Raw genomic sequence first — 13,873 nt, 5'->3', positions numbered from 1 at the left:
TCTCAACCATGGTGACAATTAAATGAAAAACTTCATGGTGCAATGCATGATGGGTATCAACCAACTCTGATTGAACTCTGAGATAGGACACTCTGAGATTTTGGTTACAGAACAGCTGATCTGAGTAAGTTTAATTGACTCTGAGTAGGTTGACTCATATATCATAGGTTGAGTTAAGCGCGTGCACAGCCACAATGAAAAGCCATCATCAATGGAGCTCCCATATTATGATTTACCATGGCAACAGGATGTGACAAAGAGGTTTTAATCATTTTTACTACTAAAACTGAAAGTGTTACTGCAAGTGATAGGAACTACGAGCATATATTTTAAAGAAAAGAGTTGTTTTTGAAAATCGCTACTCTGTTAAATGTGTACACTTAATTTTTCATCACAGTTAAAATATACGAAGAAGGACTGTACGTTATTATATTCATTTACATGCAGATGCAATCCCATGGACAAAAATATGACAGCAGCTAAGCTAAAAATGAAATCAAGCATAATACTTTGTCATATAAGGCTACGAACTTTACAAATGTTTGTCATGAATAAAACAGAGATTTGGCGAACCGGGATTCGAACGCAATGAATGAATGTACTAAAGCAACTAACAAGATTAAACACCGCTACTCCTTTAAAAATGGGGAGGAGACCACAAGAAACTGACAGTTTACAGGATAAAACCTGCTCCCAACCAGGTTAGGTTCAGAGAGTAAGTTACCCCGGAAACAAACTCTGAGTATAAGTTACCTCTCCTTCTGAAACAGGCTTGACTTACCCCACTGTCTCAGATTTAACCTACCTCCCTTTTTGAAACAGAAAACTCAGAGTTTCCCTCATTTCAGGGTTAACAAACTCTGAGTTTTCATTTAACCACCTTTCTGAAACGGGCCCCTGATCTTTTTTGTCCAAAGTTTCTAAAACTCCTTAATGACAAACTGCTGTGAAAGTGCTGGATCTCATATATATTATTGTCAGAAAATAAACTTTTGTTGAGTATGAATTTTGCCATTATATACCCACCACCACAGAATTGCACTATTAACTGTACATTACCATAACAAATGTGTTTTACACACACAAAGTAAGGCAACCAGGGAAAACTAATAAATAAGTCAAGGGTCCAACTAAAACAAACACCAATCACAATAATGGTTACTTATAATTAAATAAAACAATAAGTGAGTGTTTTCTACAGCAATATATTTACTGAACATTCAGAAATAATCTTTTATAACAGTTTTAAAATAATAAAATGCAATAGTTTACAAAACAAGCAAACAAGTCAATATAATAAACAATTGTTGTTTTAAACATTGTGTGAACATTAAAACATGACATTGTCAAAACGTTTGAAAATGGTAGAATGACTGTAACATTCCTCTAACGTTCAGACAACACAAAAACTTTCTTAGAATGTCAAGAAAACTAGACACTTTTTATGTTGGCAAAACGTTTTTGGGAACTTTCAGGGAACGTTCTTGGAAGTTTTTTCTTAGCTGGGTATGAGGACCACTACAGACTCACAACCACACCTTACTGTGCAATATCTTTGCCAAAACTGGCCCTGATGCGTCTTCATACAGCTGGGCCACATTTGCAATATCATACATGGGCCACTTCAGACTCACACAGACATGCACAGTAAATTTGCCAGAGTAAAATTTACTCACTTTGAAGAAAATTTTACTCTATACCAGATAACATTTGGTCCCTCTCTAAAAAGAGTAAAAGTTACTCTTTTGATAGAGTTGTTTTTTTAGAGTTAATTATGCTCAATGTAGTGTTAATATTTTACTCTGTCATGTAATATTTGACTCTATGTAGTGTTTTTTAAAAACAACTCTAGTACCATTTTACTCGGTTCAGAGCTAAAAGAAATTGACTCTGTTACAATTTAACTCTATTTAGAGGAATTTCAGATTTACTCTGCCACAATTTACTTCCCCTCCCGAGTTGTTTTTCATCAATTATGCACTGTAAAAAATAAATTGTTGGCTCAATGAATTATTTTTTAGTAACTAGTTCCACAGAAATTTTACGTTCACTCAATTTCTGTCTCCAAAGTGTTACCTGGATTGATGTTTTTTAGTTGGCCCAAATTTGACTCAAATATAAAAAAGTATGTTTGCTCAATTAGCTTTATAGTTCATTCAACTAAAATGTTTTAATCAGTTGAATCTTTAAAAACTTACAGCAAAGACTCTGTCAATTAAAATTTAAGTATTCACTCAATGTTTTTATGTGTTACTTCAATTAATATTTATTATTTGGTTTTTTTTATAACATTTTTAAATTATTTATCAAATAATTTATGCTAGTGTTGTAAACAAAATAATTAACTTCTGTCACATAAAAACAAAAGCTTTTTATTCACTTATCATACAGGCTGAACATACAGAATTAAGTCTTCTTTAAATAGAGGGCATAAAAGTCAGTCAGAACATCTCCAGGGCCATTTAGGAGACTTTCCTCAGCCAGTCCAAGCGGAGACTGTCTCGCTATGTTTCCTTCTGGTCAGCCTCTCACATCATCTCCGCTCTGGTTTGATAAACAGAGGAATATAAACACACACACATACATAAATAACATGTTTAATATAATAAAGCTTGACAGTGAAAGACTTTATTCCCTAAATAACGTTAATGTTAGGCCAAATTTCCCTCAGACATCACACATAATTAAACACTATTGGGCGGTTTTCTCGGACAGGGCTTTTCACTGACTAAAATAACTTACTGACATCTCTTAACATATGAGTGCTATTGTTTTGTCTCAAAATGCACGCCAGTATTGTATTATATAAGGTTTGTTTGTAAAAATGTCCCAATTATAATAAAGACCGAGTTCTAAACTCTGTCCGGTAAACCAACCCTATATCCAGGCTTTTTATCTTAACTAAAATAGCTCCACTTTACTTCGGTCACATAACATAACACACTTCTAATATATCTTTACAAAAATATAATTACAAAAACGTCGAGTATTTGCGTCTTCGCCAATTAATATATTCTAAAATTAACATTTAATTACAAACACTTACCTGACTTGAACTTGAGGAAACGGCTGACTTGTGTCCTTCCTTGTGTGAAACAGTAAGTGATTCCAGCTGGTGCGTGCGGATTGATCTCAGATGAAATGACCTGTAATCCAGATCCTTCCGAGTTAAAACATTTTAAATTCAAAATACACAGACGCACGCCCATACATACATACATACACACACGCACGCGGGTACACACACGGGTATATTTAGCAGTTTTAAGATTGTTATGATATTGGGACTATTTCTCCACTCGCACCTACAGCTCTGAAGTTCAAATTCGCAGGCAGTACGCAGCCCAGTTATAACAAATGTGAAAGATATGAAATATCATTCAACAGCGATATCATTTAAGTGCAATCCTAAAATATGATTTAAAACATACCGGTAAACCTTTTATTATTAAGTATAAGAAATTAAAATGAATTAAATTGCATGTTTAAATGCCACAGAGATATCAGAGTCAGCAGTCGATTTCTGATGGGCTTGCCGAGTCGAGGCTGCGCTGGGCGGGGTGTGAGCGCTTAAGTGTCTGTGATTTTCTGGAGCTCTTCTCCGTCCGAAAGTGTCCGAGCACATTTTTAAATAGACGCTATCTATATTAACCGACCGCATATTTAAACTTAAAGCACATACATTCACGCCTGAACAACTCTTAAAATTACATTTTGTTACCAAATAACAGTAATATTATGAGCATTTTGTTGTCAGGAAACATAGCTGTCATAAGTCCACATAGCCTATTTACCTGATTTGTCTTAATTAGTTCAGTCAACACTAGCCATTCTGAATGTTGACTGAATTTGAAAATAACCATTCACTTAATGTTTTAAACACGGATTTATCTAGACTTAAAATAATATGTCTACTCAACTAAGCCCAAACAAGAAAATTGGTTTAACTTATATATTTTTGCCCTTCCAACATTTCATTAATTGGATTTTTTACAGTGTGAGTGAACTACAAAAAATAACCAACTCTGTCCAGAGTTATTCTTCTGAATTACAAAAGTCACGTTTCACCATCAAACAGCTCGAAAATGAAAAACATCAGTCTGAAACAAAACTGTAATTTCAGTAAAATTTTATTCTCTTGCTATAACAGCATCTATTATACATTTTATTTGTCAAGCTCATCTTTTAAACAGCATTTTTACAATTCATGACAACAACACTAAAATAATATAAATAGTGATAATACAACAGAGGAGATAAAGAATTACATGAAATAATATGGTACAATAAACAAAGCAGAAACAAACTACTACAAATACTGAAATGAGGAAATACAGTTAAAGGAGACATTTCACAAGACTTTAAGATGTGAAATAAATATTTGCTGTCCCAGAGTATGTATGTGAAGTTTTAGCTCAAAATACCATATAGACAATTTATTGTAACATGTTAAAATTGACACTTTGTAGGTGTGAGCAAATATGTGTTGATTTTGGGTGTATCCTTTTAAATGCAAATGAGCTGCACTAAATGGCAGTGGTTGAATAGTGCAGATTAAGAGGTAGTATAATTATAGTAAGATCCCCTTCTTACATCACAAGGGGAGCCACATTTCAATGAGCTATTTTTTCACATACTTGCAGAGAATGGTTTATCAAAACTAAGTTACTGGGTTAATCTTTTTCACATTTTCTCTGTTGATAGAAGCACTGGGGACCCAATTATAGCACTTAAACAAGGAAAAAGTCAGATTTTCATAATATGTCCCCTTTAAACGTTATTTACAATATGTAAACCATGCGTTTGTTATTAGAGTCCCAAATTAAAACAATTTAAAAGTGTAAATCTGCAACTCACGCACTAGGCCCTTGTGAAAACCCAGCTGAAAAATAAGTACACTTTAATAATGTACTGCTCTCTTTTTGCACATTAATTTTGTACTTAATAAACTTAAAAATTATTGTGCTATATTGAGACGCCATGAATATAAACTAAAATGTGCTTAAAATATATTTAAAAAATTTATTTATTTACCACTTGTTTGTATGAAAGATGGGTTTAAGTTTACTACAAGCGGTACCTAAATAAATTTTTTTAAATATATTTTAAGCATATTTCAGTTCATATTCATGGCGTCTCAAAATAGTACAGACAAGTATACTTAGATGTTCTTAAGATTATCTCAAGAAGTACAAAAGAAGAATTTTTTGTATATAAAGTACAAAATTAGTGTGTAAAAATAGAGCGCTTTCAGATGGGTTTTCACAAGGGCCTAGTACGTGAGTTGAAGATTTACAGTTTAAAACTGTTTTCATTTGGGACTCTAAATAACAAAAGCATGGATTATATGTTGTTAATATAATACAATAAATAATACAATTGAAACTATAGATCTAAAGCCATTTTTCATGAATTCATAACTTGTAAAGCACAATAGTTACCATCTTCAACTTCAGTGGCTTCAGCATTTTGGATGCTTACAAGTCTGTGTGAGGTCACGGGTCTGTGCAATGACCTTAGGTTTTATGTTGGTAAACCACTTCTCCAACAACTTTGCAGTGGTCGCCTCACCAAATAGAAGTCCAAAATCTGCAAATCAATCTGCAAGTCATGCACCCGTTTGTGGTTGCCGTGGGCATTTTATCTGTCCCTCTGATGCTTGAGTTTTAATTCTCCACGTCAAATATCCACTTCCATCTTCTGCATTGTAATAATGCTCCTGTGAATAGAACAATACAAAGACCTTTGTTTTACATTTCATGACTAAAGAAATGAATGCCTTTTCAATTATAATGCAAAAAATATCTACACTGCAATATAAAAAGTATAGCTTCCTTTTAAGGTCATGTTCTTCCTGATCTCATTTTAAATTTTAGTTAGTGTTTAATGTTGCTGTTGGAGCATAAATAACACCTGCAAAATGATAAAGCTCAAAGTTCACTGCCAGGCGATATATTTTCATTAACAGAATTCACCTTTCAAAGCCTACACGAATGGCCGGTTTGGACTACAGCCCTCTACTTCCTGCTTTAATGACATCAATAAAACAGATTTTGACTAAACTCCGCCCACAGGAATATGTCAGTCTCCAGCTAAGCTCAAACGGCTCTGCTAAGCTAAGGTGCTGTCGAATCAAAACACACTGAATAAACTACACAATCAGAACTTGTTACATATTTCTGAAGCAGGGACTTCAGAACAATGAAGACATCAGCCCGTTTTGAGGACAGTGAAAACAGCGCTATACAGACAAGTAAATTGTGTGAAAGAATACCACTTTTTTTTACACGTGAATCCTTGAACACGTGTTATAATGTGCACTGTAAACACAATCAAAGCTTCAAAAACACAGAAAGAACGGGACATTTTTATCACAAAGATTGAGAGGCAACATGTGTCACAGGAGTGACGATCTTTTAGGCGGAACCAAAAATTGGGCAAGTTTGGTTCCGCCCGGATGTTTCCGCCCGGACCGGTAAGAGAAAACACCGGACATCCGGCAGCGCCGCGAACGCTGTAATCAGCTGAATTACATGCAGCTGGGAGCTATTAAGAGGAGCGCCGGGTGATTGGGCAAGAAGAACACTCAGGAGAGTATATTAGATCAGTTTGAAACACAGTTTGACGTCGATTGTTCCTGTTGTTGATGTGTGATCGTAGCGCTGAGTTGGGCTCACCGGGTACGCTACTTTGGACTACTGTATTGCTCTCTCTCTCTCGTCTAGGGTTATAGCCTTATGTGGAGGAAAATACCGAAGACCTTAAAGGTAGATAAAGCGAACGAATACTGACCTTGGATGAAAGCAGCGAGGGAAGGAAGGACGCACCGTTGTGAGTATACGGTTATGGAAGAATAGTGTTGGCGGCTGGAAAACGCCCTGTCTGTGCAGCTGGAACTGTTACAGCGTGAAGTCGATCTAGGACAAAGAAAGTACAACAGTTGTGAGTAACGGAATCTTCTTATAGAAGAATTGTGCATGTATTGACCTGTGTATCTTTTTGAGTGTCTCCAACGAGAGTGGGCGGCCCTACCCCTGAGCCAGCGTGGTGGGTGAGCCGAAGGGTCTTGTTGCGAAACGGCTCCAGCGGTGAAAAACAAACACTAGGCCAAGTTAACATCTCCATATCTCCGTCCCGAGCGAAGGAAAGGAAGACGGGCGTCTATTGTGTGCACTGAGTGGTGGGTGAGTCTTGGATGTAGAAGTTTTCACTTTGAAGTGGTGCTGTGTAATGCTGTGTATTGCAGTGGGATTGCTGTTGTCTTGTCTGACGTACCCCCGCCTCCAGTCACTCGCTCTTGAGACGACGAAGAGGAAGAAATGGTCCTAGAGTAAGACCTGTACACGATTATGCTGTGAGTGTGTTTCAGTCTTAGAATTACGAAGTGGCATCTCGAAGTATTTTCCCAGCTAAACGCTCAGCGGACTCGAGCTTCTAAGTGGCGGCGAAGAATTGTGCTACTGACGGTGCGTGAGTATTAACCAGGATATTGTTCCCTTACCTGTGTCTATCTGATCAACATAGAGACTGAGGCGAAGGAGATCCGCCGGCCCGAGGTCTCGACCAAAGGGCGCCCCGGTCCAGTTGTCGATCGACCAACGGGTCTCGAGGAAAGGGCAGCGCTCGACCCGGTGAGCCGGTGTGACTGTTCTCGCCCCTCTATAGACCAACGAGCTCGCCGAGAGGGTTTTGGCCCCCGGCGCCACCTAGGAAAACCGCCGTCCAGTGGACGCACCGCACAGCCAGCCACTGTAAGTCCGCCCCCCTGTTAAGTGAAATATAACCTGTTAAACTGCTTAATCGACAGGCAAGAGGAGTGTGTCGTGAAGAATTGTGGAGAGAGAGAGACAGCGTGAATGTCAAGATAACAAACTGTGGAGAGAGCCATACCTACCCAAAGCTGTAGTCAGCAACGAGGTGAGAGAAATCATTGGAACCCGATTCACTGTGCCCTTGTGTCCTAGCAGTCATCTGTGGAGAAAGAGAGACAGCGTGAATGTCAAGATAACAAACTGTGGAGAGAGCGCCATACCTACCCAAAGCTGTGGTCAGCAACGAGGTGAGAGAAATCATTGGAACCCGATTTCCTGTGCCCTTGTGTCTTAGCAGTCATCTGTGGAGAAAGAGAGACAGCGTGAATGTCAAGATAACAAACTGTGGAGAGAGCCATACCTACCCAAAGCTGTAGTCAGCAACGAGGTGAGAGAAATCATTGGAACCTGATTTCACTGTGCCCTTGTGTCCTAGCAGTCATCTGTGGAGAAAGAGAGACAGCGTGAATGTCGAGATAACAAACTGTGGAGAGAGCCATACCTACCCAAAGCTGTAGTCAGCAACGAGGTGAGAGAAATCATTGGAACCCGATTCACTGTGCCCTTGTGTCCTAGCAGTCATCTGTGGAGAAAGAGAGACAGCGTGAATGTCGAGATAACAAACTGTGGAGAGAGCCATACCTACCAAAAGCTGTAGTCAGCAACGAGGTGAGAGAAATCATTGGAACCCGATTCACTGTGCCCTTGTGTCCTAGCAGTCATCTGTGGAGAGAGAGAGACAGCGTGAATGTCGAGATAACAAACTGTGAAGAGAGCCATATTGACCCAAACCTGTAGTCAGCGACGAGGTGAGAGAAACCATTGGACGCCGAGTCACTGTGCCCTAGTGTCCCAGCAATCATCTGTGGAGAAGGAGAGAACAGGGAAGGAGAGTGAGTCGATCAGCAAGGAGCTGTGCGCGATAGGCGGCGGAACGCCTTGAGTGAGCCACAGGTACACGGAATAGGAACAAGTTCATACGAACACTGATTTTGATTTATTCTGCCTCCAGGAAAGAAGAGGAGCGCGCCACGGGCAGAGGGAACTAGAGGCGGGAGCCGTTCCCCGACGAAACCCCCACCCCCTGTCACCCACTTGCTCGTGGCTCCCCTGGAGGGCAGAGCCGGATTTTAGTTTTAACCTCCCCTTTCCCCAAATCCCCAGTATTTTTAGATATTTAAATAAATAAAGAATATTTTTATACTTACCTGTTCCTCGTTGTTGTCTGGTCATTGGGTTGGTTTTGGGGACCTCCTCGAGGTGGAAGTTTAGAAGGGGCGTGGCTGAACATTAGCGGCCCGCCCCTGGCTTGTGACACATGTACTTACATAACCAAACTTGCTCCTGGGGTCAGCAAAGCATGGGAATATGGAGATAATACCCTTTGCATATTCTTCATTCAAACATCGGTAAGGGGAAGATCTACAAACAGAAACCAATTACAACCCGTAACATCATAAACATCAATTTACAAAGTAGTGTACGAACAACCTACCCATGTTCCTTTGTTAAATGTGCTACCAAGATTTTCACCATGTCACGTCTTTTGCCATCTGAAAGACTTTGTGCGAGCGTATTCCTTTATGACCTTATCGCCTCCAGGGATGCTGTTTAGGATATTTTCGATCTGGAAGGGGATTATATTAAATAGAGCAGGGATGAGAAAATATTAACTGAAAAGTGTATACTTCATACCCTCAGCAACATTTGAGGTGGATCAAAAAAGTTCAAAGTTGGTTTTAAGGTTTTGAACCACTTTAAATGTTGAATAGTGTAATTTCAAATATCCTTACATATTTAAGTTATTCTGCATAGATGTAATTCAGAGGCAAATTTGATGATTCTTACCTGGACTAGATGACGTTTCTTGGCTAGATTTTTTTCAGGAGGAGTTCTAAACAACACTGCGGTCCCATCAGAGTCTGACGTGCCCTTAGTATTAGATAAATAATCAATCTTCAATATAATCCATATCTATAATCAGATTATCTGTTCATACAATTTTGATAGCATGCTGAGAATTAGTCCAACTAACATATTAGCATATGCAAATCAGTGAATTGGTGAACACTGCTAAAAAAAAACTTGATAAGCATGTCAAACAATTTACCATCAATGCTTGTTGTGCTTTCTGGGATGAAGATTTCTAGGACACCAAAGTCTGGTCGTGTCAGCAGATATTATTCCTCATCAACCTCTGTCTTTGAGTCATCAAAGACATTCATTGTAGGAAGATTAAACTTCTTGGCAACTGAAAAAAGACAAAACCAAATTGACAAAGGCCAGCAATGCCAAATTAACAAGTTAATATTAAGTTATTTTGTTATACCCCATAAGGTACAATCATACACTTGTATTACTATTAAAATGTCTTAGAGGAAAAGTATTAACAATATTAACTCTTACCACATTCCAAAAATGTGTGAAATGTAAATGGTTGTGAAGAGAAAATATATTTCTTGCTGTCTTTGAACTTTACTCTGACAACGTTGTTGGTTTGAATCCTGAAAGAAACCGAAAACACAAAGTTAAACATAATACCTTACATTCCATAAAAAACAGCTCACGTTACTGTCCGAAAAAGGGATAACATTAATGCACACATCAATCTGGCTAACGTTAACTTAACTCTTTACCGAGTCACATACATGTGGTGCATTACTCCAGACGCTTGTCAATTAAACTTCACTTTACTTTGACAACGCTGTTGGTTTGCATTCTGAAGCAACCAGAAACACAAAGTTAAACATCATACTTTAAGTTTCAAGAGAAACAGCTCACGTTATCGTCCGAAAGGGATAATGCAAACCAAACTGACTAACGCGAACCTAACTCTTTACCGAGTCAAATACATGAGGTAAAACTCAAAACGCCCGCCAAAATGTTAAGTTACAAACATTTCATAGGCAGTAAGCAAGTCTCACCCGTGTCAGTTAACATTCGTAATCAGTATGTTAGTTATGTGTTTTCCAGATAACTTTTATGCCTGTAATTAACTTATATAACCTGTAAATAATGGACTAATTTAGTTCTCACGTGAGAAAGTTATCTCTGTAATATTAAAAAACGTGGCAAAATGACTAAGATCAAAACAGAGGCGAATATTCTGGAAATTAATACTAAGATTTAAAAAATTCACTTACTTCACCATCCAGCAGAAAAGCAGCTTGTCTTCTTAACCAGCAGTGATCGATATGGCCGTTACCAAAGGGAGTCACGGTGAGTGAAGCGGTCCGTGTACCTTTTGATAGTTTGTTTTTCAACTTCAAATGAAATAAGCAGAAACGATAAAACGGCCCCTTTGTTCGTTTTTTCGTTTTTTACCGAAAGACGAAAAACGAGATTTCGGGTTGATTTTTCGTTTTTTTGTTTTTTGGTACAAAACGAATAAACCACTCAAATTCGTTGTGACATGTGGGCGGTCGCTAGACGCACCTCTCTGCCAATTGGTCAACCAAAATGTGAATGTGTGACATCATCCGTTGTTCTTCAAGTCTGTTCAACAAAATAAAAGTCCTCCGCTGCTGTAGCCTATGTACAGGTCCTAAATTGAGCTATCTTCTGTGTAACCTAGGTTTTGAATAAGTATTTGTTTCGGGAATATTAATCTGCACCTGGACTGTTAAATGTTATGTTATTTTATATGTTTGGTAAAGCGCGCTTCCCATTATATACAGCACCGACTAGAGGAGGTAGATAAATGTTCAGCCAAGTGTAATACAGTCATAACTTTTCTTAAACTTCTTAAAATCATGGAGGTAAAAGTGAAAAGTTTTATGGATGCGGCAGCAACAGCTAGCGTTGCCACATATCACATAAAATACAGGATTGTCCGGAATTATTTATTATATTTGATGTGGTAATGTGTACAGAATCTTACCGTCTCTTACCATATACAGTACACAAATTTAATAAGCACACAAAGAAAATAATTTGGACCTAATAGTAAATAATAACTAACCAATTTCTTAAAACAGAGAAACTTAAAATATCCAGACAGAAACAGTTCTGCGGAATTGTTCCTGATTGAGCTTCACGTTTCTTTATTGTTGGAGATCACCCGCATTGGCTTGGCTAAAATTATCAAGCTCATACCGTCGATCATTGCAGGATTTTTGTTGGTAAGACAGAGCGCATCCTTTTAGATCAACACCATATGGTCACGCGCTTTGCGTTTACTCTGAATCAGTGAAGTGTCTTTCTTTTTTTTTTAAGCAATGTGAATGATCATTAACAACATGAATGTTCAGCGCATTTGGGTGTTTCGAATTATAAACTCCCACATCCACCGCGAAATCTTCGTCCAAACGTACTAGATTTATCACGAAGGAGGCATACATATTTCTAAAGACATCCTCATGAAAACAATTTCGTCGAAATAGGTATATAGTAACTGCCTACAGTTTAAATTTTTGCTCATAAAATTGTACATTTTAATATTTTTTTTATCTATTTAAGCTCTTTATCTATTTTATATTATAGCCTATATAATAACCTATATAATAACGTATTTGGCTTCAGGCACATCTCTAGTTTTTAGCAAGGCAGAATAATATTCACAGTGCAATATTTGCTACTGGCTGTATATGAGTACATAACTAAAATGGCTTGTTTTTAGTCACATGTTTGTATTGAGGACTGTCACGCATGTTTGGGAAGTAACAATGCTTTTACGCAAGTAGATTTTTCAGTATTTCCACCCCTGCAAATATGACTCTTGCAGATATAATAGAGAGTAGGCCAACATTTTTATATTTCTCCATAAACCTTCGAATAATAACAAAAATTGTTAAATATAGTAAACTTATATATTCATTATTGAAATATATTTTAATATTTTTCATATAATTCCACAAATTCTATTTCCCAAACTTAGAGTAATAAAACATAGGCCTAAATAAGAAACATTATTGCAAAATTGTTCTCGACTGTGTGTAGATCACCTTGTAACTTGTAGATTAACCGGTTCTTGCCATGAATATACTCAGAGATGTTAGAATGCCTTAATAAATAAATAGTAAATAAACGAAGCCAATTAGGCTACCTAAAACATTCAAAACATAATTTCCACAGAAAAGATTATAGAGATTTATTGTAAATATATGAATACATTTTATAAGTAATGTCAATATATTCATTATATTCCTTATCAGTTGGTGTTGCAACCCTACCTCAAGGCATTCTGTGGTATAATTACGAAATATTTTATATTTATTCGTATTCATGGACACGCTTTTCTGCTTTTTTCGTGTCACCACATTTATTTCTATAAATAGTTTTTCGTGTCCCGGCTCGCACGACTTTATTTTTAATGTCATTTTAAGTATTGTTTTTCCTGTTTATTTTCTATTTTTAAATTATTGCTTGGGGTTAGATTTGGGGTTTGGGTTAGGATGTAATTTTATGTATTGGTATTGCAAAACTATGAAAATCATAGCAGATTTCTTTGTTAGTATTCGAAGGTTTATGGAGAAAAAGATAGGCTACTTGTGCAATAGTCATATTTGCAAGAGTGGGAATACTAAAAAATCTAATTACGGAAAAGTACTGTCATACTTCCCAAACATGCAGTGTGACTGTACTAAATACAAATCTTTGACTAAAAAGAAGCCATTTAAAAAGTACTCATGAGTATAACCATGACAAATATTGTACCGCGTGAATTCCGCTTGTTAATGTACCATGTTATTTGCAAATGTATCTTTCATTCATGTTTTGTTTTTGTTGGTGCTAACACTAAAATTAGAGACATAAAAATAAATATATCTAAAATTATTACGTAAATATAATTTTTTTTTATAAATAGGCCTAACAGTCAATATGAATTAAATATAAATGAACAATTATTACAAATCTATTTAATTACCTAATAATGTCTTAATAATTATCATCTTTCTTACCAGCAATGAGCTTAGCTCGATCATTATAAGCCAAGCCAATGCGCGTGATCTCAATAAAGAAACATGAAGCTCAATCAGCATTTCTGCATTATGCAGAACTTGCTTGTCGTATTCTGTCCTCTTATTTTGAGTTTCTCTATTTTTTAGATATTGATTAGTTAT

The 13,873-nt window shown here is 37.0% G+C and overlaps 1 long non-coding RNA gene across 4 annotated transcripts; it reads right to left on the bottom strand.

Annotated features, from left to right (window-relative positions):
• Positions 1–4,112: 4,112 nt before the first annotated feature.
• LOC129437169 (uncharacterized) lies at positions 4,113–11,041 on the bottom strand. Of its 4 annotated transcripts, none has more exons than XR_012372509.1 (7): positions 10,955–11,041; positions 10,218–10,315; positions 9,922–10,062; positions 9,660–9,743; positions 9,307–9,438; positions 9,140–9,233; positions 4,113–5,719 (listed from the first exon to the last, which is right to left on the bottom strand). It is a non-coding gene; the product is annotated as an uncharacterized lncRNA (long non-coding RNA). The 4 variants fall into 4 exon arrangements; XR_012372510.1 differs by having other exon boundaries at positions 10,460–11,035; XR_012372513.1 differs by having other exon boundaries at positions 10,218–10,530; positions 10,955–11,026.
• Positions 11,042–13,873: the final 2,832 nt, after the last annotated feature.

Source organism: Misgurnus anguillicaudatus, chromosome 2, assembly GCF_027580225.2.
Source record: "Misgurnus anguillicaudatus chromosome 2, ASM2758022v2, whole genome shotgun sequence".
Classification (NCBI taxonomy): domain Eukaryota; kingdom Metazoa; phylum Chordata; class Actinopteri; order Cypriniformes; family Cobitidae; genus Misgurnus; species Misgurnus anguillicaudatus.
The sequence above is the reverse complement of the archived record's forward strand: the minus strand, read 5'-3'. Positions and strand labels throughout refer to the sequence as shown.